Source organism: Ochlerotatus camptorhynchus, unplaced genomic scaffold, assembly GCF_037179485.1.
Source record: "Ochlerotatus camptorhynchus isolate MF236.1 unplaced genomic scaffold, CSIRO-AGI_Acam_v1.1 ptg000589l, whole genome shotgun sequence".
NCBI classification, from domain to species: Eukaryota; Metazoa; Arthropoda; class Insecta; order Diptera; family Culicidae; genus Ochlerotatus; species Ochlerotatus camptorhynchus.
The window spans coordinates 111,441-138,504 of record NW_027041069.1 but is presented as its reverse complement, the minus strand read 5'-3'; the positions used below and the strand labels follow the sequence as shown (position 1 = coordinate 138,504).

The 27,064-nt window shown below is 41.3% G+C and overlaps 1 long non-coding RNA gene across 1 annotated transcript in view; it reads right to left on the bottom strand.

The window, feature by feature from the left end:
- The window catches only part of LOC135713881 (uncharacterized), a 286,876-nt gene extending 260,018 nt beyond the window's left edge, over positions 1 to 26,858 (bottom strand). Inside the window, exons 1-2 of the long non-coding RNA XR_010518787.1 lie at positions 26,151 to 26,858; positions 6,192 to 6,745 (exon numbers count right to left, since the gene is read on the bottom strand). This is a non-coding gene — a long non-coding RNA (uncharacterized LOC135713881). The remainder of the gene's footprint in view (positions 1 to 6,191; positions 6,746 to 26,150) is intronic.
- Positions 26,859 to 27,064: the final 206 nt, after the last annotated feature.

Sequence of the window (27,064 nt, the reverse complement as noted above, 5' to 3'; positions counted from 1 at the left end):
CTACTTCAACAATGTAGGGTAAAATGTAAAGGATTACTAAAATGTCAGACCAATTAAGGTGGATCCGTTGTTCTTAGTTTCATGCTAGTTCGCTAAACTTTTCAAAAGACCCCAGAACTTCTCTGAAGTTCGCAGGAGTTTTTAATGTTCCCAGAACTGGCATGAACCTCCATGAATTAATTTGCCTATTTGTAATTGTAATTGTAGCTGTTCAGTGCATATCTCGTGCCTTACACTAAGTTGGCGTATCTAGGCACCAATCCACAGGTCTATGCACCTACCGTCCTTCCCGTTGCACTCGTCAGCTTGTACGATATTCTAGACTCACATGGGTGCTTGTATTCGGGACTTTCCTGCGTAGGCTCAAGTGTGAATGAGCAATTGAATAAATGAAATCCATAACATGGGCTATGCTTTCCCTAAACAGGTCCTCCGCATCCCATATCTATGTTACCTCAAATACCAAATGACAATGGTACGAATATATCAATATATAAGTTGTCAAATAAAATGTAAATGCAAATTTCCAAACAATACTTGCACTTGTATGTAGGTATGGTGAGGTAGGCTTGTTTAACGGGTTTGTGAAAGATTACTTCCTACTTTCAGGAAAGTAAAAGGACACGATACATCATGGGCGAAGTGATCACCGAGGATTAATAGGTTGGTGAGCTAACCATAAAGTTTTTACTGCCACCGGGCGAATGCTGCGATCGTGGATATTGGAGGGTAGTTTGAAGTGGTTGAGTTGGTGGTGATGGACTTGATAAGAGGAACATGGACTTGATAAGAAATGGAATGTACTACTGTAAGTACACTGCGGAAGAAGTTGAACAGCTGAAAAGTTCGCTTTCTAATAGTTGATTCGGTCAGTTCAATAAGCAGCAGCCATTTGGGTTCCTGATCTTCGGATATGACGCTTCGCCTGTGATGTGGATCTTGGTAAATATGATCTGCATGTCAATAAGTTGGATATGACTGCCCGAATATTTTGTCGAACCTCGTTTTAGCGTCAGAGACAAAATATCCGAGTTCCGGCGACACAGATAGTATGGTAGAATGCAGCTGCCTTCTCCGACACACACAGCAACCAAACACGCTAAGATCATGGTAACCACGCAGGCGGGCCATTTGATAGCAATCTCTCCAGGGTGTTATGCGTCTTCTGGATTGTAGCGTTGTTAGCGATTGGATGCATTGTGTTTTTTTCTCCAAATTAATCAAAAAATTCGGAGCCGTAAGTAGCTTCCCACGTCGACAGAAGATCCTGGCAGAAGCAGGAGCCGTGAGCAGAAGGTCGTTGAGTCAGCGTGATACTTCAAGGTGAACAATGCATTAGGTCCTAAGTAATATTGACAGATTTCCTTCGTCGACTTTCTCTTTGCATCCTCACGGCCATGTTGAAGACATTCCCAGCTATTTTTATCACAGAGATCAACGAAACAAGCTATTATTTTGTATTACAAACACGACAAAAGCGTTTCAGTACCCAAATTATTGACGAAAGAGAAAGTCGATGAAGATAATCGATCAATGTTACTCAGGACCCAATACATTGTTCAGCTTAATTTTGTAACCAGTGGTGTGTCTGTCTGTCTGAGATTAGTGAGATTGTCGCGATAAATGTTTCGTATTTTATGTATAACGATATGCCAAGGAAAGGTTTGAATACAAGCTACCAACACCACCCATCGCCCACAAAATCATCCACTGGACAGTACACAGCCCCACCACTAAACGACAGGAAGATCCTGTACGTACCACCAGATGGCACTGTTTACTGGATTTGGAGACCATTAGGAGGTGGCATAAGGGGCCATGATGAGGCGAAATAGGGCGGAAGGACGATGGCTCATCGAGGAGAGGAGGAAGGAGGAGAAAGAATAGGTCAGCCGCCATCGTTGAGAATCATTTGATTGGCGATACTCAACAGCGAGGCAAGTTCAAGCAAGTTTGAAATTCAGTAAGAACCGTGAGGACGTGAAAGAAGTGAAGAAGGAGAGTGAGGTGCAGAACCATCCAGGTAAAATTCCCTTAGAAGGAAACACCTTCTCGATCGCCAATAACCGCCATCATGATTCCCCATTATGTCCACAGGATCCCGTAGTTTACCGCTGGAAATTCATCCACGGCGTGGTCAGACCCCGTAGTGTCCGTCATTCGGCATACGGCGCGGTTAGACACGGAGTATCTTCCGATACGAAGGTATCCGCGAATACAAACCAACGGTCCATCGACCGTTAGACGCCACGAGTATAGTGAGGAGAGAGAGAGAGAGAGATCGAAGAGCCGTCGTGGAAAGTACCGAAGTACGCGACCGGCTTGCGATCCAAGTCGAGGGTTCAAAGTCGAACGAAAGGAACCGACTGGACTGTGAAAAGTGCCCAGAAGGAAGCTGAGGAAGGTGAAGGAGTGGCTGTGGAAGGACAAGAAGAAACGTTAGGCGAAACGAGGTAGAAGATAGCCAATAAGAAAGTGGGACGAAAGTGGGAACAATAAAGGTACCTGTAGCTAAACAAATGTTGTGTGTGTTGTATATTTGAGTGTTTCCTTGGCCGTGATATTCGAGCGCGCATGCCGACCTTGAGGTAGTGTAGAGGGGGGTCTCATAAGTGCTGGGCAGGGAGTTCCCCATCTGTTACATATTTTCTAAAACTTGCAATCAGCGAGACAAATGAAAACAAAAATATTGTAAATAATAATAATTACGGACTGATTCGAGATAAGGGCGCAACTTTTTATAAACAAAAACTTCAATCTTCAATTTCAATTGAATGAAAGCTCGGTCTCACAAGATATCTATACCAACTGGTAGAGGAATTATTTCCCAACCTGTCTGTGTTATTTTGTTTTTTCAAGAGTATGCTTTTATTTGTGAAAAATTGGTAATAGAAGCCATTGTTAACTAAAAAAATTGTGCCTCATTCTCAAATCATACCGGGTAGGTGCGATTTCCTACACTCAAAAAATTTCACACGCCATCATCATGTGTCTCACACTTAATTTTGCGCATATTGTGAAACACATCCATTTCATGTGTGAATCTTATGCTATGAACCATGCCTGAACACTATGGATTTGAATTGTGACACACTTGGATTCTATGTGCCTCATATGGTGATATCAATAGCTTTGCACACCATAGTTCAATATTCTACAATATTCTACTTTATCGAATTCTATTTTACCGACTCTAAAAATGAATCGACAAATATATAAATATAAACAAAACTTCCAGAGGCCAGAGCTTCCACAGATATTTTAAATGGGTCTGATTTGGGATTCGATCATGGACTGTTGGGGTATGCTGCTGCCGGAGTCTTCGTTCGATCTCACTGTGCCACGGTTGTTCTCATATATGAGGCAGGTTGATAGGATAAAGTCACAACTCTTGTTATAGATGTTTACCTTTCTGAGCAAGCAATTCACATCGTATTGAAATGCAAAACACTTTAAATCCATCTGTTTTGAACAGTAGCGTGATTCAATGTGCAATACACTTGAATAGATAGTGAAAAAATTTCAACATTTCAAAGTTTGAAACACTATAAATTAACGTGTACAACACATTGAACCAAGGTGAAATACACTTAAAGTAAATGTGATTCTGCATTTAAAAAATCAAGTGTTTAAACACTTCGATCAAACGTGTGAAATTTTTTGAGTGTATACTCTATCGCCCGCGACACTGATTTCACACACACACAGGCACTCTCTACTATTCGAGAGAAAATGGCTGCGTGATTTCAAAGTTTAATCCTTTCTCACCCCATTTAATCTAGATTTTCCAAAATTCAGATTAAGGCAAGTATTATCCTCGATGGAGCTTACCGCAATAAATGCATATATAGAAGTACCTGACATGTTTTGCACTGCACTGTCCTCTGTAAACAATTAACGGAAAACAGATTATGCGCAATTTCCGATAGATGTCACCGCAAACAACAGCAGTGATATCTGATTGAACATGAATGCAGAAGATTGACAAAATGATTAATTAAGCAGTTGATGTGTACAACTGTGCATGCCGAGCATGCTCGTAACCCAGGCAACAATTCGATACTTAACAAGTGTTCTTTCAACGATTTTAATTCAGCCTTGAAGCCAGTTTGAATAATTGTTATACATAGACCACCTTAACCTTTGTTCAGCTTTTAAATATCTAAATCTGGTGATTTTGATCAGTCGAAAGCTTAATAGTAATATAAATTTGAAGCTTTTTAATGCATCAAATAACATTTTTTTCACCCTTGTTCAGCCTGCTATTTTAAATTTAAAAAAAAATCATGGAAGACCGCTTCATATATTATAATTGTTATGGGGCTGTTTTAGCTTAATGCTGACAAATTGGATTCACATAAATATTTATATTGCTATTATAAGTCTTCAAAATTTCCTCTGCATTTCGGGATTCGAACCGACAGTCGCTCATCTACAGGCGTCTATCATACCTACTGAACCACTTAAGCATATGTGTGCCAAAAGGAATGATCGTTAACTTGAAGGACGTCAAATTTAAGTTGAATATTACAAAGCAACCGGAAGAGTATTATACAGCAATGCAAAATTGTAAACAGTAAATGATGACAGTAAAACATTCCTCTCAATTTCCGCGATTTATTTTGATTTTCGTTGGGATGCTGATATAGTGCCATGCAACGCGTAGAACTGACGACATTTAACAATATTGTGCAATATATTCAAATTATTCTATCACGCTATCAAAATATTTGTAGCGCATTGCTGAATTATGGAGTGATTAGCTTAAATAAGTCTTGTTCAGTCTTCAGTTCAACTAACTTATTGAAGTTGAATTATGGGGATACAATTGGCTTTATGCTCTACTAATCAACTATATATTCACCCTGGTGTTAATCAGCTTCGTACACCTTAAATCAACCAATAATCAGCTTCTGTTCTTACTATTCAGCTTTAATTGTTACTTGGGAAGTATAATTCATTTACAATGAAATTCACGCGCACACTTACCCACACAGAGAACCGGTAAATCACTCATCACAACACACTCCCATCTCTGCTTACCCAATACACATAAATGGAGACGCTATTTGCAACTACTACTACAGAGGGACAAGTAAAATAAATAAACAAATGTACAATGCCTTAGCTTGATAAAGGATACCAATAGCTCGCCACGGCGAAAGTAAAAAGCAAATTAAACGAAAATCAGCGGCAGTGGCAGCTGTTCTTCTACTTATCCAGATCGAAAATCACTACGCGGCACGCGAAAAAAAACAATTCTTCTGCGGCACACAGCACAATTTCACACTTAATTGTCAATTAATTATCACAGCACTACGGACTAAACTTTAACGTTCGCCATCAATACTATGTCAATTAATAACTACGTTACATTTACATATTTTAAGATATTTTAACCAATTTAATGTGTTTGTCCAATGTCACCTCCACGAGGTTCCACATTGGTCTATTTTTTATTGAATTTTAGTTAAATGAGATATCACTTTAAATCAACCATTTCCACGCCAGTCGTAAATATATCATAGATGAATATATTAACATGCTTAGAATTGTTTCTTTGCTATAATGTGACTATTGTAAGGTATAGAACGGAAAATTTTGATTGCTTGGCCCAATGTCACCCCAACTTACGGTACTTAAAATCTCATATGAATTCATTTATAACATGACAGAGCAATGATTCGAAAACGGAGGTTTTGGTGCTACGTTCCTACAGCCAAAAATAGCCAAAAATTATCAACAATCCTATGCAAACCCAAAACTGAGATTTGCATCTCCGGAAAGCTTGATGTCGTTATTTACATTTATACAAAAATCAAGCCTACAAAGCCGGTTTAACTCTGTTTGCCAAACAACCCATGTGGAAAAATGAAATGCAAATCAAACAAACAAAAAAGCAGAATCTCCATCTCCATAGCCACTGTGCTAGAAAAAGACCCAACATCATAGCTTGAAAATTCCATGGAAATAGAAAAAAATTACCTTCTCAAAACAGTCACCCTCGGTTGAAACCACAGCACAAAAAGCTCATATGAGATGGAAATCTCTCATTCAAAAGCATGCCATAGAAGTGGGTGGGAATGAGGAGGGCCACACAACGGGGATTTTTTCGACACCCCGTGAGCACGTGATAACGACCAACAAAAAGTGCTTACAGCTAAAAATCTAGAACAAAGTAATTAACTCACTCGTGTCGGTAATCCTCGTGGGAAATCCTTCCCCTTTGCTGGTGGTCCTTGGCATGCACACACGCACGGGAAATAAGCTTTCTCCGGTTACGGTTAACACGTGTCAGCTCGAGATTGTACTAAGTTTTTGTTTTTCAATCTCCTAATCAGAATCCGTTAATCGAAAGCTGATTACTTGCGCAAATCGCGAATTAATATTTAACATCTATATTATGATCGGCAAATCCTTCGATGAAATTTCACGTTAATTATTTAGGAGCACAATCGATGGGTTCACTTTAACACTCACTTTGAAATAAAACCCGAGGGATAAAAAGCCATTTGCGAAACCCGGAGAAGCAATTATGGATTCACATCATTTAACACGGAACGATAATAATTATTGTACACTATTGATATTCATAGCTTTCATTATTTATTAAACATCCATTTTCACCACGGTTGATCAACCACTTTATGATACAAATTAAATACGGTATTCGTTCGGCATGTTGCTTTTACACCCTTTTTGCATATTACACAATCGCTGGTAATGTATGAGTCGTGTCATGCACCTGTTTGAGGATTAAAAAGAAGAAGAAACAAGAAAAAATTTAAATTAATTTTCAAGCTAATTGTAAAGGCACAATGGTAATTTGCATAAAAGTCAACCATAACATAACGAGAAAGTAATTTTTTTTTTTTTTCTAGAGCGAACTGACAATGCTGCTTGAATTATTAAAATTATGCTTATCCGAGTATACTTCCATTTCAGCGTTCCAAGCTGACGCACGTAATGTTTCATTTGTTCACTAAGCTACGTGTAGCAAGGCATGGCGTTGCGTTACTTTGCATACCTACTTGTAATTTGTATCCAATTACTAAATTAGCAACTGCTGACAGATTATATTTTCCCAACATGGCATTTGACACCTAGACTAGACACTTTCCCACCGAAAGGATACAAATTTGTGGCTTTCTTTAGTCTGGTCAGGTCTTGCCAGTAAAGGCCGATTCCTCCTTCGGTTACGGGGGACTTCCCCAGGCGGGTAATGCTGGCTGGCTATGTGATGTAGAGAATCAGTTGGAACACTATCAGCTAATTAAATAAATACGAATTCCAACATTTTCCTTTGTGAGTTATCGGGTTTTCCGCATAAAAAATGCGCTGCTTTTGAAAAACCTTCATCTCCCCTAATTCCCGAGTACTTTTGACGTATGACTACGTCTGTGATTTCTATATGGGGGTACACTTTGTTAAAACCGAAAATGGAACATGTAACGAAATTATGAAAGATTTTGAATGTTAATAACTCAACTGCCCCTGGACAAATTTCAATAATCTTATCACCAATCGATCAGAAATATTTTCGCGCATCGACTGTTGATTAACAACAACAAACTATTGAAAAAGTGATAAATGTCAAGCATTGTCCAAAAGCGTAGAAATAACTATCAAAGCCACCAATTACGTCCATGCATATGCTGCATCACCAACACAGTCATCAGAGAGTCGTTAGTAGAAGAAACATGTCGAAGTGGCATTCGCCTCCGATCTTCGGGCGTGTGCGAATAGAGAGGATGCAATTGCGAAACATTTGCACACTCATCGCCATATTCAGAACCACACGCCCCCAATGACCACACAAAATGCTCTCCAGAGTTGTAACCAAACTTGGAAGCAGGGGTGCAAGTGATTTTGATCGATTCTCTTCATCGACTTTCTGTTTCGTTAATAACTCGACGGCAAACACATTCATTAATACGTTTGTTGTTCTGGATGATAGAAGAGCATAGCGGAAATAGCATAGCGGAATGGGTGAGTGAAGCAATAGTCATCCAAAGAGGAAATCGATGAAGATAATTGACTTTCACCCCTATAGAAGCATAGCCCCTTAATTCAATCGTCGTCATAGCAATGAAAACTAGCATTGCACCGCTCTTGGTTCTTGGGTTACACTTGCTAGTTGCAATTCTGCTGTTCGACATTTTCGAAGGACCACCACAAAACATGAAATTACAATATTTTCTAGGGATGCCTAAAAGTCCAATTAATCGATTAACGGTCAATCGTAAAGATTTTTCCAGCTATTCGATTAAGTCTTTCTGCTAAAGGCTAAGATTTACCAACTTGTTTTGAGAGAAGAATTTTAACGAGAAAAACTAAAAAGAAGCGGAGCTTTAACTGGGTGGACACTGATATTCTGCGGCCTTCCAACTTATCGCAGATTCCAGTTCAACCCCTGTCCAGCAGCAGACGGGCCGAGACTCTTGCAAGTGCCCAATCATTGAACCGAATAATATGGGATTGTCCTTTCCGATTTGCTGATCCAGCTGCCTACACGTCATCATCATCTTCCAAAGGCTTTAAGCCTGTACTACCATCGGCCCTTTTCAGGGCCACCAAGATTTTCCAAAAGAGTTCAATTTCTGAACATGTCCCAACTAAAATTCATATCAAAGGGTTCTTTCCAGGGCAATCATAGTCATACTAAAGAGTATAAACAGAGAGAACCCACATTCCTTTTCCTACACAAAATACAAGCTCCTGCTGCAGTTAAAAAATAACATTTATTATATAAGACCACGTAGTCCTATGTCACCATTGCCTACAACCCCATAGGGCTGACTAGGTAGTTTTTAAAAGGACCAATGTAACATTTCCGCCATATTGAGAAAAACTATGTTGAAGTTCGGAAGATTATTTTCTAAACTGGTTTGAAACAGTTCGTTCAATAAAACTATATTAACCAGGAATGGTAATATTACACTTTTATTTCATAATGCTCGCGTCACTTTTCAAAAGGTCTTTAGTAGCAAAAGTAAACAAATCGAGTTAAGCTGTGTAAACTATATCTTCTATCATTTTTTATCAAGTTCGTTCATTTGTAAGGCTCCATTGTTCTTTATTTGTAACAAAATTCACTTAATTCAATTTCTAGTAGGAGTTGGACCGAATACTCGCGGCTTACCCGAAGTTAGAGGGGTACATTGTTGAACGATGGGAAAAGGGTAGGAGCTTGGGAGTGAGGTTTCGTTGTCTCATAAGAGCGATGTCGCCAGTATGAACGGTAACATCAGTTATTCTCTAGCGAATTAAACAGGAGCATTCTCTGCTTGATCGTCAAGCAGTTCAGTTCGCTGTTAGCTCGCTCTCTCGAGTTATGGGGAAGCATCGGTCGCGAAGCCCGGCGAAGGTCCAGAACCCCGGTGAAGGAAGCTCCGGTGTGCCTACCTCGAACAGGTTTGCTGTTCTCCCCATGGATGGGAATATCCAGCCGGCTGTGTTGGAAAAACGCAGCAAGAAGAGGAAGAAGAATCGAGACCAGTCCGATAGCACGATTGGTCGAGACGATGCCTCTGCGACGAACGGAGATCTCGGTGACGCTGCCGATAAAGAAAATGCTGCCGACATGAGCGCGGCAAGAGTGAAGCTACCTCCGCTGGTAGTGAAAAATGCCCATCTCAACGAGCTCATCGCGGATCTGGCATCGCTGGGCGTCAAAGCCAAATTCAAATTGGGCAGAGTCGGCACCAAGGTGGTGCTCCGTACCAAAGCGGAGTATGATTTGGTCATCGGCCACCTGAGGACTTCCAAGGTGGAATTCTTCACCCACGATATCCCCGGTGAAAAACCGTTCAAGGTCGTCATCAGGGGCCTACCAAATTTCGACCCGTAGTTTATCGAACATGAAATCAGGGACCGGTACAAGCTGGCCGCAAGTGCCGTGTATCGAATGACAAGAAGAGACGAGAATGTGAAGGCGTATCCGGATAGCCTTTTCCTGGTACACTTCCAGAAGGGAACGGTGACGCTCAACGCACTGAAAGCCATCCGGTCCATCAATTCCATCATCGTTCGCTGGGAGCCATACCGTGGCGGCCATCGCGATGTGACTCAGTGCCAGCGGTGTCTGAACTTCGGACACGGTACCCGCAACTGCAACATTAAGCCACGCTGCGGAAATTGCGCTCAAGACCATGCCACCTCCGAATGTGCTGCGGATGAAGCTGTGGCGTCCAAATGCGCCAACTGTGGTGGGGCTCACCAAGGATCCAACAAGCCGTGCCCTAAACGCGAAGATTTCAAGCGCATCCGAAATCAAGCGTCCACCAACAATCAACCAGCACGAAGGAAGGATAAGGCCCCGGCTTTCAGGACGGAGGACTTTCCGCCTCTTCATGGACAAGTGAATCCCAGGGTGCGATCCGCACCCCCTCAAGAAACGTCTGGATCTTCTGCTGGACAAAGCTCTCCATCCCCCCTGGATTCTGGAGGCAACCAACAGCTCAAACAAACAATTCCGATCTGTTCTCAGCAGATGAGCTGATGGAGATTTTTATCAACATGACCGGTGCTCTACGTAAGTGCCGCAATAAGCCCGAACAGATCCAAGTGCTCGGTAAGTTCATCATCCAATATGGTGTCTAAACCACTAACCATCGCTACCTGGAACGCTTGCTCTGTAAGAGCAAAACAGATTGAGCTTGCCGACTTCCTCCACAAGCATAGCATCGATGTGGTTCTTCTAACCGAGACCCACCTAAAGTCCGGTGACAGCTTCTGGTTGCCTGACCACAACATTATCCGGCTTGATCGCACCAGCTCCAGGGGGGGGGGGGTGGTGTAGCGGTCATCGTCAGAAAGGCAATCAAGTTTTGCACTCTGCCCAACATCCGCACTTCCATCATCGAGGCCATTAGTGTGGAGGTGGAATCACCAACTGGAAACGTCCGGTTCATCGCTGTTTACTGCCCACGCCAGTGTACCACAAGCAACGGATTAGGAATCCAATTCAAGAAGGACCTGACCGCCATCACCCATACTAGCTCCCGATTTATCGTTGGGGGTGACCTGAATGCCCGCCATGAAGCTTGGCGGAACTACCAGAGGAACCGGAACGGATGTCTATTGTTCGACCACGCACAACATGTACTGTGCACTGTGCAATTTTCGGACGAACCAACTTTCATCTCTCCGAAGGGAAATCCTTCCACGCTGGACTTCTTCCTGTCAAACATCGGACTATCCAAGCCGGAGGCGCACAACGATCTCAGCTCCGAACACCAACCGGTGGTGACTGTAGTCGGTGTCAACGTGGTTCCTGCTAGAAGCTGCCTGCGTAAAGACTACCACCATGTCAACTGGGTGCAGTACGGTCGAATGGTGGACAGCAAAATCGATGAAAATCCACTGCTCGACACCGTAGATGACATCGACCGGGCGTTGGAAGGACTGCAACAGGCCATATCCGAGGCTGACGAGACATGCGTGCGACAAGTTCCTGTGAGGGGTAAGTTTGTTGCTATTGATTCCCACACCCAACTATTGATTCGATTGAGAAATGTGCGTAGACGTCAGTTTCAGAGAACTGGAGACCTGGGCAAAAAACGTGATATGGCCGATCTGAACAGGCAGATTGCTTCCAGAATGGACTCACTCCGAAATGAAAGTTTCGGGCGTGTTGTCCAGAATCTGGACGACCGCTCCAGACCATTCTGGAAGGTAGCCAAGGTCCAGAAAACTCATCCCAAACCCATTCCACCCCTCAGAGCCGAAAGTGATGACGATCGGCTTTTAATCACCCCACAGGAGAAAGCAAATTCGATCGGCAAGCATGTAGCTTCATCCCATTTGCTTGGCTCGAATATCCAAAGTCCGCTCGATGATCAGGTTGCGCAATGCGTTCAAAACCTTGATGCCTCCCCTTGTGTCGTGCCTCCGGCGGGATATGATTACAGTACAACAGATTTGCTCAGCGCTGAAATGCACCAAGAACATGAAGGCTCCCGGGTTTGACGGTATATTCAACTTGATCTTGAAGAAACTCAGCATGAAAGTGCAGTCTCTTCTAACCGCTATCTTCAACAGATGTTTGGAACTGCACTACTTTCCAAGCATCTGGAAAGTACCAAAAATCATACCAATCCGCAAACCCGGAAAGGATCCAACATTGTCTTCAAGCTACAGACCAATCAGCCTCCTTTCAGCGCTGAACAAATTGTTCGAGAAACTCGTTCTCAATCGTTTGCTCAAGTTTGTCGAGGAAACAACATTCTCCTTCCGGAACAGTTTGGATTCAGAAAGGGGCACTCCACCAATCACCAGCTAGTACGGGTGATGAATAACATTCGAAGTAACAAAGCTGTATCCAAGTCCACAGCCATGGCCTTGTTAGACGTTGAGAAAGCGTTTGATAATGTCTGGCACAATGGGCTTGTATACAAGCTTTGTAACTTCAACTTTCCTTTACATCTTATTAAAATCACCCGTAACTACCTCCAGCAAAGGTCGTTTAAGGTATCGTTGCATGGTTGTCTTTCAGACACGTTTTCCATCCCAGCAGGAGTCCCGCAAGGCAGTCTGCTGGGCCCCTTGCTTTACAGCATTTATACTTCCGACATTCCTCCCCTTGGAGACGGTTGCGTGTTCTTCCTGTTCGCAGATGATACCGCAATAGCCGTCAAAGGAAGGATGCCTCGCGAAATAACGAACAAACTTCAACGATGCCTTAACGCCTTTGCTGATTATGCCACCACGTGGAAAATCAAAATCAATGCCACCAAAACACAAGCGATCATGTTCCTCCATCGGCAATCGCCCAAACTGAAACCGGCTCCATCTTGTACTGTAATCATGAATGGCACAAGGGTTGAGTGGTCTTCCGAAGTAACCTATCTCGGGATGTTGTTCGATGAAAAGCTCCTCTTCCGTTCGCATGTAGAGAAAACAGTAGTCAAGTGTTCCGCCTTGGTTAGGTGTCTGTATCCGCTGATTTGCCGCAGATCCCGCCTATCAAGGGTGAACAAACTGGCTGTCTACAAACAAATCATAGCACCTGCGATCCTCTACGCAGCTTCGGTGTGGGAATCATGTGCACAGACTCATAGGAACAAAATTCAGGTAGCTCAGAATAGAATGCTGAGGATGGTTCTTGAACGTCCTTTCGACACTAGAATAACAAATTTACACGAAGAGGCGGTGCAGAGCCGGTGACGGATACAACAGGACCGCCGAAGAAGGGCAGAATGCCGCCCTTCTACGTCAAGGGCTTCCCTCCCGGACTGCGGGAAACAATAAACTTCTTCATAATGAAGGGCGACCGGTGCACCATCCAGCTGTGCACGGAAGGATACAAACTGATGGCTCCGGTGTTGAAACATTACAAGGCGGTACAGACCATACTGGACCAAGCACAGGTGGAGTACTTCTCCCACGACATCGAGGCTGTTAAACCATTCAAGGTGGTCCTGCGAGGACTATACGACATGGACACAAGCGTCCTCTTGGAAGAGCTGGTGGCTAATGAACTGAAGCCGGTCCAAATTCACAAGATGGCCCACCACAACAAGGCCGTCAAGTACCGCGACCAGCTATACCTGGTTCACCTTGAGAAGAACTCAAAAACGTTGATGGACCGCTTCCTGATCAACATAGTGGTGAAGTGGGAGTGGTACAAGCCGGTCAACCGTGAAGTCACCCAATGCTCGAACTGCCTGCTGTTCGGGTATAGAACGAAGAATTGCCATATGGTCAGCCACTGCATCAAGTGTGGAAAACAACACAAAACTGACGCCTGCGACAGACTCGATGAAGCCGATCCCATTTGTGCCAACTGCGGTGCTGCTCACAAAGTTACAAGCAAGGCCTGCCCGAAGCGCACCGAGTACATCGAGATCCGGAAGAAAGCATCGACGAGAAACCAGCCCGGCCACAAGAAGGTGCCGGAAATGAATGATCAGAACTTCCCACCGGTTTCACGACGACCGATTCCAGTGCTGCCACCGCTGCTGCTACTCGTACCACTGCTACTGCTGTTCAATCTCAAACTGTTGGAGCCTCTGCAAACTCAGGTCAACAGACGACTGCTGCTCCACAGCCGCAGGATCTCCCCATAGCCCCTCGGCTAAACTGGCGTCAACGCAGCCCGAAATAAACGATGGTTCTTGGTTCACGGAAGCGGAACTAATAATCATTTTCCTCAAGATGCACGACATTGCCAACGCCATCAAGAACAAATCCAACCAGCTCCAAGCTGTGGCTACCTTCATGCTCAGTTATGGACCGTGAGCTCATGAAAATCGCAAACTGGAACGCTTGCTTGCTCAAGAGCAAAATTATCGAGTTCGTTGACTTCCTAAACGAACATAGCATCGACATCGCTATCATCACCGAAACTCACCTGAAACCGATATGAACGTATTTAATCCTGAATTCCGGCTCGTGAGGCTAGATTGGACAAGCTCTGGGGATGGTGGAGTGGCCATCGCTACCAGGAACAACATCTGCTGCTGGCTGCTACCCAGTTTCCAGCTGAAAATGGTTGAAGCATTGGGAGTGCAAGTCTTCACACCCGTCGGCCCCGTCACCATCATTGCGGCCTACTGCCCGGAACAAGCAAACGCCAGGGATGGATCCGCGGCAGACCTGTGGAGGGATATTGTCAAGATAACACGACGCCGTAGAAAATTCATCATCGCTGGCGACCTGAACGCTAAATATCAAACTTGGGGCAACCAAAGGCGGAATTAAAACGGCACCATCCTGAACGACGACCCGCAAGAGGCTCACTACACCATCCTAGCGCTGGGCACTCCCACCCGGGTGAGTCGGTCCGGCGTGCATTCCATCTTCGACATCTTCGTCAGCATCATGGTTGACAACATCTCGCAACCTGTGACCCACCAGGAGCTGAGTTCGAACCACTTTCCGGTGGTGGCCGAGTGGGCTCATCCGTCAACCGATTACAAGCTTCCCAACGCAACTTTCATCGTGTCAGCTGGGATCAGTTCCAACACTGTGTCGACTACGGTGTCCTTCCGGAGACGCCCGAAGACGTTGACCGGAGTCTGCATTCCATCGAGGAGGCGATATCCAGGGCCAGTATCCAGATAGGTGAGCAATACTCTGAACCTTGACAGATCTACCAAAGACCTTATAAGACTCCGTAACTCCATCCGAAGGCAGTACCAACGCTCTGGTCGACCTGTCCTTAATCGCCTAACAAAAACCATCCAAACCAGGATGGTGGACCTCAGAAATCAGGACTTTGCTAACAGGATCCGTTCTCTCCCAGATTGTGCAAAGCCCTTTTGGAAACTAAAAATAAGCCAAGACCCATTCCACCACTGACCCCACTGGATCGTTAAGGCGACCCAGTGGTTCATCTAATAACTCCTGGAGAGAAGGCTGCCGCGATAGGTCAACACTTCGTCAGCTCCCATAATCTCGGACAAAACATCGTCAGCCCTCACGATAAGTTACAGCAACTTGTTTATGACTGAAATAAGTCGTATATAAGTTTCTACAATTGATATTTAATCAGCGTGCTACTAGGGAGCTGAGGTTTGCTGAAAACGCTACCAACCTCCATCAGATTCCTAATACTTTTCCCGAGGAATCCGAGATTACGGCTGACAAACTGTTGGCCTACATAAAATCATCTATAAACATGAAGGCCCACACACTAATCCAGGCCTCCGTCGTTCGGTAAATTTTGAACTACAGAACTGTTCGGTAAAAGTTTAAAATTCAGTGAAAAATCCAATTATTAAAAAATGTATCCCAAACTTGTACAGAATTTGTTCAGTTTACCCCATTTATTGATGAAAAATAAAATTTATAAATTTTCTTGATGTCTCACGTGTAACGGTCATTTGTAAATTTTACCGAGTTATTCTGCTGTTCAAAAACCCGGTAAATTCCTACCGACTTCGGAGATCTGAATTAAGTGTGCAGTTTTCGACAACATCTGGAATCTGGAACTCAAACACTTGAGTTCCAGATTCTACAACCATCTGGCACTGATTTTTAATCTGTGCCTCCGACTTGGCTACTTAGCCTCGTGCTGGAAATCAGCTAATGTCATACCCATCCAGAAACCTGGGAAGGATCCGTCTTCTCCTTCAAGTTATCGACCGATCAGCCTTCTCTCAGGGTTATCAAAACTGTTCGAAAGAGCAGTCTACAACAGGCTCCTAACATCTGCCGAAGAAAACAACTTGTTACTCCTTTAATCCTTTAAATTTGTCGAACATCATGTTACTTGTTACTGTCGTTCGACCAGCTAACTCGAGTAACAAACATTCTCAGACAGAACAAGTCTGTTTCGAAAAAATCTGCTATGGCGTTGTTGGACGTTGAAAAAGCGTTCGACAATGTCTGGCATGATGTTCAAATTGCAGCACTACGGTCTTCCAATCTTCCTAGTAAAGATAATCAACAACTATCTATCGAACAGGACGTTCCGAGTCTCTCTGAATGGCATCACATCGTATGCTGGATCTGTTCACGTCCGATATGCCGGCTCTCCCTGATGGTCGATCGTTGTCTCTGTTCGCAGATGACACATCCATCGTCTACAAGGGAAGGGCCATCGGAGCTCTGACATACATATCTAACATACCATATATTTTGATGGCAACATTGGGGGTGCAATTTCAGAATCCAAAGTCGGTCTCGGCATGAAAGTGGTCTGATTTTGATCTAGAGATGATGGATTTTAATTCTGAATACGCAAATCGATAGGAAATTTTTCAACGAATTTGTTAAAATTAAGGATTTATCGTTTTTCAAAATGTCACTACTCAAAATTGCACGACTGTGCAAGTGTTGCTATGATCATAAAATGGTTACCGATTGCCTGCGAAAATCACGTTCCCTTACACAGATTTCAAAATTGAATTCCAACCGGTCTCAACGAACGCTGTTCATTCAGGGGTGAGAGGTGGTGTTCTCCAGTACACAACGAAAGGCTCCCCGCAAGCAGCTAGCTATCTAGGCTGCCCTCAACCGCTTATGCGATTCAGTTGCTCGTCGTGAGCCGCTGTGGGCCATCTATGGCGAGTGCGTCATCCTCGTTCCAAACAACATACAGCTGATCAGCCTCATCCGTGTTGAACACCCTAATAGCTCAGCATTACTCAACCATCACAACAAAACGGTATTGTTGTTTAAGAGTTAATCTTCATTGAACGTTCGTTCGCTTTGCTGCCAGCCACATCACCCCAAAAGCTTTTTGATAATGTACCCAGCAGCCAAACGTTTGTGGTCAAATGCGTCAAGTATTGAAGTGGTACATAAAATGTACCACATGACCATGTAAAATAACTTAGTAAGGTTTTCTCCAGGACATTAGAAAAAGCAAAAAAATCTCGAATTTATATAAGTGATCGCAAATATCTCACGATTGGAAAAAAAATTTAGCAAGAATTCCTCCAATCAATTTTCGCTTTTTTATTGTCTATTCAGTAAAACAAAAGTTCTGTGCGGTTTGTGCACGAAAATGCGTAATTTTTACATCAGAAAACAAGGCGTTTCCGTGATGGGAAAAGTGGATTCCCTAACACAGTCGCCGAAACAAGCATTGCAAATAAGAAAAAATGGGAAGTATTGAAATTTTGAACATATTCGTACACATTATTGCATAATTGCAATAATTCTACTACTGAAATAATAACTTCAATTCCAAGATTCCAAATTCATGGTAGTCCAACTAATGCTTGCCGTAGTTCAGGGAAGGCCTGCCGAACTTCAGCGAAGTCCTGATGAATTTCAGGGAAGCCCTGGCGAAAGTCCTGCCGAAGTTCAGGAAAGTCCTTCCGAAGTTCTGGGAAGAGTTGCCGAAATTCAGGGAAGTCTTGCTGAAGTTCAGGGAAGTTCTGCGGAAATTCATAGAAGTTGTGGGAAGTTCTGCCGATGTTCAGGGAAGTTTTTCCGAACTATAGGGAAGTCCTACCAATGTTCAGAGAACTCCTGCCGAAGTTCTACCGAAGTTCAGGGAAGTCCTGCTGAAGTTCAGAGAAGTTCTGCCAAAGTTCAGGGAAGTTATGCCGAAGTTCAGGGAAGGGCTACTGAAGTTCAGGGAAGTCCTTTCATCTCAATTCTCAGAAATCAGGGAAGTCCTGATGAAGTTCAGGGAACTCATGCCAAAGTTCAGGGAAGTCATGCCGTAGTTCAGGGAAGGCCTGTCAAAGTTCTGCCGACGGTCAGAGAAGTTCTACGGAAGTTCAGAGAAGTTCTGCCGAAGTTCGTAGAATTATCTAATTATCTTTAAAAATACCAAGCTATATCAGTATACACTACCGATCATAAGTTTAAGGACACCCCAAAAAACCATGCAAATATGTTTTGTTCAATGATCTCTCATTTAACGTTCAATTTTCGATCTCCAAAAGTTATTTGCATGGTATGAATGGTATTGCATGAGTGTTTTACTACTACTTTTATTTCAAAATTTGGCCAACCCAATTCTGAGAAAATCAATCACGATTCTTCAGAGTAAATTTTGAAAAATATTGTAATTTTGGGTGAACTTTTATCATACAAAATTTGAAAATTATATTGAACAATTTGTTCCATTCAATACCTTTCTAATGATCTAAAGAAACCGAAAATTGGACGTAACATGACAGAGATATGATCATAACAAATTTGTCATGTTTTTCAAGGGGTGTCCTTAAACTTATGATCGGGAGTGTACCTTCATCAAATAGGCTGAAATTTTTACAAAATATACCCAAATACTTGTGATACAACTTGATAAATTTGAAGATCAAATTGGTTTAAAAATATTTTATTGATCAATGGCAAAGGTGAATGATTTCTACAATATTTGAAGATATAATTCCATTTATCTGATTATCTTTAAAAATACCAAGATATAACAGAATACCTTCAACAAATAGGCTGAAATTTTCGCAGAATATCCTCAAATACTTGTGAAACAACATGTGAAAATTGAGGAACCTTTTGATTTGAAAAATATTTCATTAGCAAAGGTGGGTGATTTCTAAAATAGTTCCATTTATCTTTAAAAATATCCACAGAGTATCCTTCAATAAGCTTACACATACACACACTTGAATTGTTTGTATTATTTCACAAATACACGCGAAATACTCTCAATTTAGAAATATTTTTACTATTTATTTTCAAGCACTTTCATAATGGAGTTCTTGCGATAACGCATATATGACATTGCCGAATAGCATCCGTTTTCAATTATCGAAATTTTCGCAAAATATTTCGAATTGAAATACCAATATATACCTTACGAACGTCACGCGCGAGCTTGATCCTGCTGACGGTGCTGATGGTTTTTCTTGCTAATTCATTCATGGATCGCCCCGTCGTGGGGCTTTTTTTCTGTTTTGTGCGAGGGTTCCAAATCCCATTGTTCTTCAACCTGGAGCATGCTTACGCACAGATGCATGCAAAAGCCAGTTGATTGCTTAGGAAAACGAAATCTAATGCTTGGAATTGCGTTACAAAAAAATGGTTTGCATTGTAATAATGCATTTTACAGGTATGTTGTCTTCGGAGAAAATGTTATTAACAATATTTTCTAACGATCTACTGCAGTGAAATATGACCTTTCATACGAAATGCTTGTGTAATTGATGAGCAAAGTTAGCGACCACTATGATTGTGGTCCTAAAATTAAACTTAGAAAATGGTTCACAGAAAATCTAAGCAATAAATCAGTCTTGTAAAAATTGTTAGAGATAGAAATTTTAGTTCTTTAATTCTGCACGGAAAAGTTTTTTTTTTTTTTTTGAGCGCTGCGTTATTTTTTTTAAAAAAATCGGTTAAGTGAGTCATTCTAAAGCGATCCACTTTCACCTTAATAGAAGAGGCTTAAAATTTGCATCAAAAAGCATAAATGTAGGTACCGTCCAGTAGGCTCAGATTCTGTGATTGATGTGTTTTCCCGAATACATATTTCATTTCCGCACCGCTATCATCTCCAAGAACATCGAGAACAAATTTCCACAGCATTGTTCTAAACTGGCTTGCAAGCTTCCACAAATGACTGATAAAAGAGTTTACTAAAGAATAAGAGCTTTTTTCCAAGACATATCGTCCAGGATTGGTTTGTACTACAATGACATCGACAGAGCACCTTACAAACACCTGACATCAAAACTACCTTTCGTAATCCTGCGTCAAATCTACGGTCGTGTCTTGGATACAAAATCTTACATTTTTTTTTTGCATAATTATGGCACTTTGAAAAATTTTCGATTTCTAGAACTTTTATTTGAAATACGAAACTTCAAGAAAGTGAACATGTTGAAATCTTTGACTTACTAAAATTAAGCAATTGTTAAACATCAACTTATAATTGATTTGATTGTAAAACTGATTATGATGTCTTAGAAACGTTTGCGTTAATTTTTCGTTGCTGTTGTTTTATTAAAAAAATATATATGTTTTTAACGCATTGTTTATTGTAAACCTCCGTTAAAGCTGTGGAAAACTCAAGAAATTTTATTGAGCTAAATGGGAAGACACGCTGTATGAAATTACAGACGGTATTCATTCCTAGAATGTGTTCCTGAAAAAAAAATGATTAAATTGATTATTTAATCTTAATTGTATTCATTTAGTGTATACAAATTGTGCAGTAAAACATCTCGATGTAAACTAGTATACAAATACAAATAGCACCAGTGCAATAGATAATTTATTGGTTTTAGTGATAAGCAGTCAATGACTAACCATGACCACCCACAGTTTAAAAAAATCTTATTATGCTGTCAGTCCGCATCGTGGTCTCTTGCCGTGCGGATCTATTTGCTTTTTGCTGAAGGAAGTGTTACTACTACCTAAAGCTACAACAAATTTAAACAGCACTTTTCAGTGCTCAACCTGTAAAAATATTCTACCTTGTTCAACTCTTATTCCTCTTCGATCCTTGTTTGGACCCTATCCGAGGTAATCCTTCTTGGATATCGATTTGGAAAATTCCTCTTCGATCCTTCAGATTCTTATAGTAATCTGCTTGAAAGTCGATTTTGAAAAAAAAAATTTACTGCCGCCATGGCACCTAAACGCAAAAGAAAGGGGCAAACTCTTGATGCCCCTTCTGATGAAATTAATTTGAGTAAGCTCTTCGCATGGAACTTTTGAATTTCGTGAAAGTTAAGTTTTCACTACAAATTGGACGTCGGGGTGAATGCCGTGTATTGACTGAAACCTTGGACGGATTTAAATGTCTTCTCAAGTATCTATCTGAGGAGCAGCACAAATTTTTTACTAACGACACCAAAACTGAACGTGTGTTCAAGGTTGTCATGAAAAGACTGCCCAGTAGTGAATCCTTGGATCAGATCAAAGATGAACTGGCAAAATTACTTGGAGTTATGCCACTCCAAGTAATCAAAATGAAAATTAAATCCCGTCCTGGCGATTCGCGCAACGGAATTTCTAATGATTTTTATTTAGTTCACTTCAAGTCTAGTGAACTAAACAACCTTAAGGCCTTAGAAAAAGCTAGCCTTATGCTCCATGTCCGAGTGAAGTGAGAACACTTCAGGAAAACTGGAGGAAATTTCCAAAACCTCACCCAGGGCCGTAAGTGCCAGGGATGGGGTCACGGAACTAAAAATTGCTACATGCCAGCTAAATGCATGAATTGTGGTGATTCCTCTCACGCAAAGGACGACTGTCCTGTGAAGGAAGATCCTAAGAAATTTAAATGTTCAAATTGTGGTGAAAACCACAAATCCAATTTTTGGGAATGCGATCCTACAATCTCGTTCTAAACTACAGGTAGGAAACGCTCCACGTTTCCGACCAGGTACAAATTCCTCTGCTGTTAACAACGGTCAGCGAGGAACAAATTCTACATTCGTATCCGTAGGTACAAATATCACCCCTGCTTCAAAATGTTCATATGTACCTACTCCCCTCGCTGCTAATACTGTTCAGCGAGTTAATGGAGCTACCTATGCTGCTATTGCAACGGGTAGAAATCAAAATACTAATCAACGTAATTCTAACGGAAATTTTGGAAATTTTGACTTAGGAAGCATTACTGCCCCTAAAGTGGAATTTTTACAGAAATCATTAATTGACATGATTTCTGATATGCTTAAATCTAACTCCATGTTTGATGCTATTCAAACTGGAGTAAAATTTGCAAATAATATTGTCATGACATTAAAATTCAGTAATGGATTTTAAAGCATTAAATATTGTAAATTGGAATGCTCGATCTCTTATAGATAATTTTTTTTTTTTGTTTATTAATTTATTTGATAAGGCTCAACCGAATTAACTTTACAGAGCCGAGGATTCTTGGTCACTATACAATACATCTTAAAACTATAGTCAAAAGGTACAACACAATAAACACTTTATCTTCCGCTATCCAAAAAGCTTCTTCCATCAGAACTGGAGCCGCTTCCAGTAGTTTCATTGTATGGCAAATTGTTGTACGCCAACGAGGGTCAGAGCGCGTCCATTGCAGCAATGGACGCAAAACGTGGTCAGCACTCACACACTCATCACGAAACGGTTGCTTTCCAAAGTCGACGACGCATCGACCGAAAGAACTGCTGATGAAGAACAATGAGGAGGACCACACAATGGTTGCTGCCGAGAAAACAGACGATCGCGTAGCACACATCGAGAGTGGCCTGCTTTTGTCGACAGTCGAGTGAACACTGACTTAAAGATAATGAAGACGAGCTATTTAACTTTTTGAGAGTTCATAACGTGCATATTACCGTTATAACTGAAACGTTCCTTAAACCTGACCATAAGGTTAAGAAGGACGCAAATTATTTGGTTTATAGAAATGATCGTCTTGATGGACCCTGTGGTGGCGTTGCCATAATTGTTCATAGACGAATCAAACATAAAATTTTTTCTTCATTTGAAACCAAAGTTTTTGAAACTTTGGGAGTTTCGGTTGAAACAAAATTTGGACAACTTACGTTTATAGCTGCCTATTTGCCATTTCAATGCGTAAGCCAGCAAAAGAATTTTCTCAAGGATGACCTTCAGAAACTTACCCGTCATAGGTCTAAATTCTTTATTATTGGTGATTTTAATGCAAAACACCGCTCATGGAATAATGCTCAAAGCAATTCCAATGGTAATATTCTGTTTGATGATTGTTCTGCAGGTTATTACACTATTCAATATCCAAACAGCCCAACATGCTTTTCTTCTGCAAGAAATCCCTCCACTATTGATTTGGTCTTAACTGATTCATGTCAACTTTGTAGCCAATTGGTTACCTACGCTGACTTCGGTTCTGATCACCTTCCAGTAACTTTTGAAATATCCCAAGAAATAATTTGTAATCCCAACACCTTTTTTTAAACTACCATAGAGCTGATTGGGAGCAGTATCGAACATTTATGGAATATAACTTCGATCCAAACATTCCTTTGCAAACCAAAGATGAAATTAATTATGCTCTTGAATCTCTGACTACTTCTATAGTTGAAGCAAGAGCTGCCTCAGTACCAAAATGCGAGGTTAAATTCGATTCAATTATAATAGACGACGATCTTCAGCTCTTGATCCGTCTTAAAAATGTCCGTAGGAGACAATATCGAAGAACACGCGATCCTGCCATGAAAGTTATCTGGCGGGATTTGCAAAAACAAATTAAAAAGCGATTCTCTGCCCTGAGGAACAAAACTTTTGACAATTTCCAAGCCCTTTTGGAAGCTCACTAAATTTTTGAAAAAACCTCAAAAGCCTATTCCAGTACTAAAAAGCTCAGAAACTTACTGAGCAATTCGAGAGTTCCCATATTTTCAGTTTGGGTCTTACTATACTAGTCCTATTGAGAATCAGGTTGCTCGGGATTATCTGAATATTTTCTCTCGGGAAAATATTTTTGATGATTCCTGGGGATTTGGACTGATTTGGACGAATTAAGATTTATAACTAAAAAGTTTCAAAATATGAAAGCTCCAGGTGATGATGGAATTTTCTATATCCTCATCAAAAAAAACTCCCAGAGAGTACCTTGTCTTTCTTGATAAAATTATTTAACAGATGTTTCCATTTGACATACTTTCCTGATAAATGGAAAAATGCAAAAGTTGTTCCAATTTTGAAGCCGGATAAATATCCAGCTGAAGCTTCTAGCTACCGTCCAATAAGTTTGCTTTCTTCAATAAGTGAACTTTTTGAAAAGATAATTTTAAATAGAATGATGCTTCACATCAATACGAACTCAATTTTTGCAGATGAGCAGTTTGGATTTCGCCATGGGCATTCAACTGCTCATCAACTCTTAAGAGTTACCAATTTAATTCGTTCAAACAAATCTGAAGGCCACTCAACTGGAGTTGCTCTTCTAGACATAGAAAAAGCATTCGACAGTGTTTGGCATGAAGGTTTGATTGCTAAATTGAAAATTTTTAATTTTCCGCTTTACATTATGAAATTAGTTCAAAATTATTTAACTGACAGAACTCTACAGGTAGATTATCAAAATTCCAAATCTAATCGACTACCTGTTAGAGCAGGAGTTCCTCAGGGTAGCATTCTTGGGCCTATATTGTATAACATTTTCACTTCGGACCTCCCTGATTTGCCTCAGGCTTACCACAAATCTTTGTTGCTGATGACACAGGCATTTCCGCTAAAGGAAGAAGTCTTCGTGTTATTTGCAACAGACTGCAGAAAAGTTTAGATATTTTCTCTTCTTATTTACAAAAATGGAAGATTTCTCCAAACGCTTCCAAAACTCAACTTATAATATTTCCACATAAGCCTAGAGCTTTGTTTTTGAAACCTAGTAGTAGTCACAAAGTCACTATGAATGGAGTTCCAATTTCCTGGTGAAACCAAGTGAAATATCTTGGATTAGTTCTTGACCAAAAATTAACTTCTAAAGATCACATTGAGGGCATTCAAGCCAAATGTAACAAATATATAAAATCTTTGAATCCTCTTATAAACAGGAAATTCAAACTTTGCCTGACGAATAAACTTCTAATATTTAAACAAGTTTTTAGACCGGCCATGGTCTAGTTGTTGCACTATTAGGAAAAAAGCTCGTCAAAGGATTCAGAACAAAGTTCTGAAAATGATTTTGTAGTTGCCTCCCTGGTACAGTACTACCGAAGTACATAGAACTTCGAATGTTGAGACTTTAGAACAAATGTTCAACAAAATAATTAATAATTTCAGGCAAAAATCGTTGCAATCCTCAATTGCAACGAATAATTCCCTTTATACTTAGATAAGATTTAGTTTTAGTTTTTAGTTTTAAGATTTCAATTGTTATACTAACATGCAGGTTTTTGAAAAACCTGTTTAAAATACTGAATTGCCAAGGCAGGAACAATGTAAAAACACTTAGCTATATATCATAACAATTAAAGCTGGTAAGTTACCAAAACCAATGAAAGTAGGATTGGATGTTTATAGCCATACAAAACAGGTGTCACTTCAAGGTCCCCCCCCCCCCCCACCTCTGTTCGGGACATAACACCATTGCGACCAGTAATTTGATCTATTGTAGTATATTCCGTGTTCTTAGTTTAGTGCATGTCATATTACTCCATCAGGTATATACAGTTACAGTTGCCTTCATCGCATCGATTCGATTCTAATTGAAATGTCCCGCTATTTATACCCTTCGGAGTGTTAGAACACCGTCCAAAGGCGCACCCCTCTGTCAGTCAAAATTGGATTCCTTAGCAATTAAATAATGCAATGACACCGATAATGACCATCCATCAGAACCTTAGTCTTAACCACTTCAAACTAGAGAACAACGAATAAAAGATTAAGAATCACATAGATGAAGACTAACTTACTAACTTTTTTCCTTGTTTCAAGAGCATCCTCGGTCATGGCAACCCGAGGACTTATCACTATTAACAAGACATAAAAAGTAGCAAGGACTAAGATGTGCCCCTTTGATAACTGAAAAATCCTGTTCCCGTTGTGTGAAGCAGCAATTGGTGGTAGATTTTACATCCCGTAACAAACCACGAAAAGGTGACCTACCCACGTTACGGGGCCACTTCTAGTTTACAATAAGGAGGATTAATACAGCAAAGTAGATTTAACCCGTGTGCTGCATCTGCTGCTGATGCGTTACATTGTAGCTATGATGATATTGCTAGCTAATTATTCTCAAGAAATACTAATAAATTGTAATGCACTTGAGCGTACTTGAGAACTTAGAACGAAATAAAATAGAAATAAATATTCACCTTATTGTAAGTTTTTCACCAGCTGTAGTTATTCCACGTAATTATCTGTTCCACAGTTTTCTTCAACCAACAATAAACACATTAAGCACATTTATAGAACACAACCACTATTTCCGAATTCGATTGTATTTCTTCGATTGCTCCCAGTGATCTTCTTTAGTTGCATGTAATTCAAACTATAAATCTTCAACATTTATGGATTCTTGATTATCTTGACAGGCAACACCGAACGCACTACTATCCGGGCTTTAATTGTATCGACACGATATATCATTTACATGGTAATCACACTTCAGCTACGGGCATCCAGCACGCGATATAAGCACTGCTTGCGCCACCACAACAAGACACACAGCCGCAGCACACACGCACTTAACAAACGTGCTCCCAATCACTCCAGTTTAGGGGTCATCCCCGATTGTGACCCTTTCATCCCCACGACGACGACGACGATGACGACAAACGACTGCAATTATCTTTACACCACAAATCCCACAACAGCTATAAAAACAACAACAACAACAACGACAATACACTGCCGGAGGCCAATCAAATCCGATTAAGGCATCAATCTTTGCCTCGCCTATCACGTCCCAGATGAGGCTGTTAGTGGAGCAATCTTCCCGAAACCGCGTCCGAACCGCGCCGCGCCAAGATAAAGACTGAACCCCGGAGTCCCGTCGACGGAGAGATTTAGTCTCGATTAACCGTAGTCGAGAGTTGATGTCGATCCCAGCAGCATCCAGCGTTCGATACCATCCTTCCAGTTGGTGCGTTTAACGGTGACTGAATTCGCGACGACGACGGCCAGCTATCCAACACACACGGGATTGTTACACAGCAGGCAGAAGCGCGCCAAAATTTCTGGACTGATCCGGCCCACTTGGCATACACACCTCGCGGAAGCCGGAATC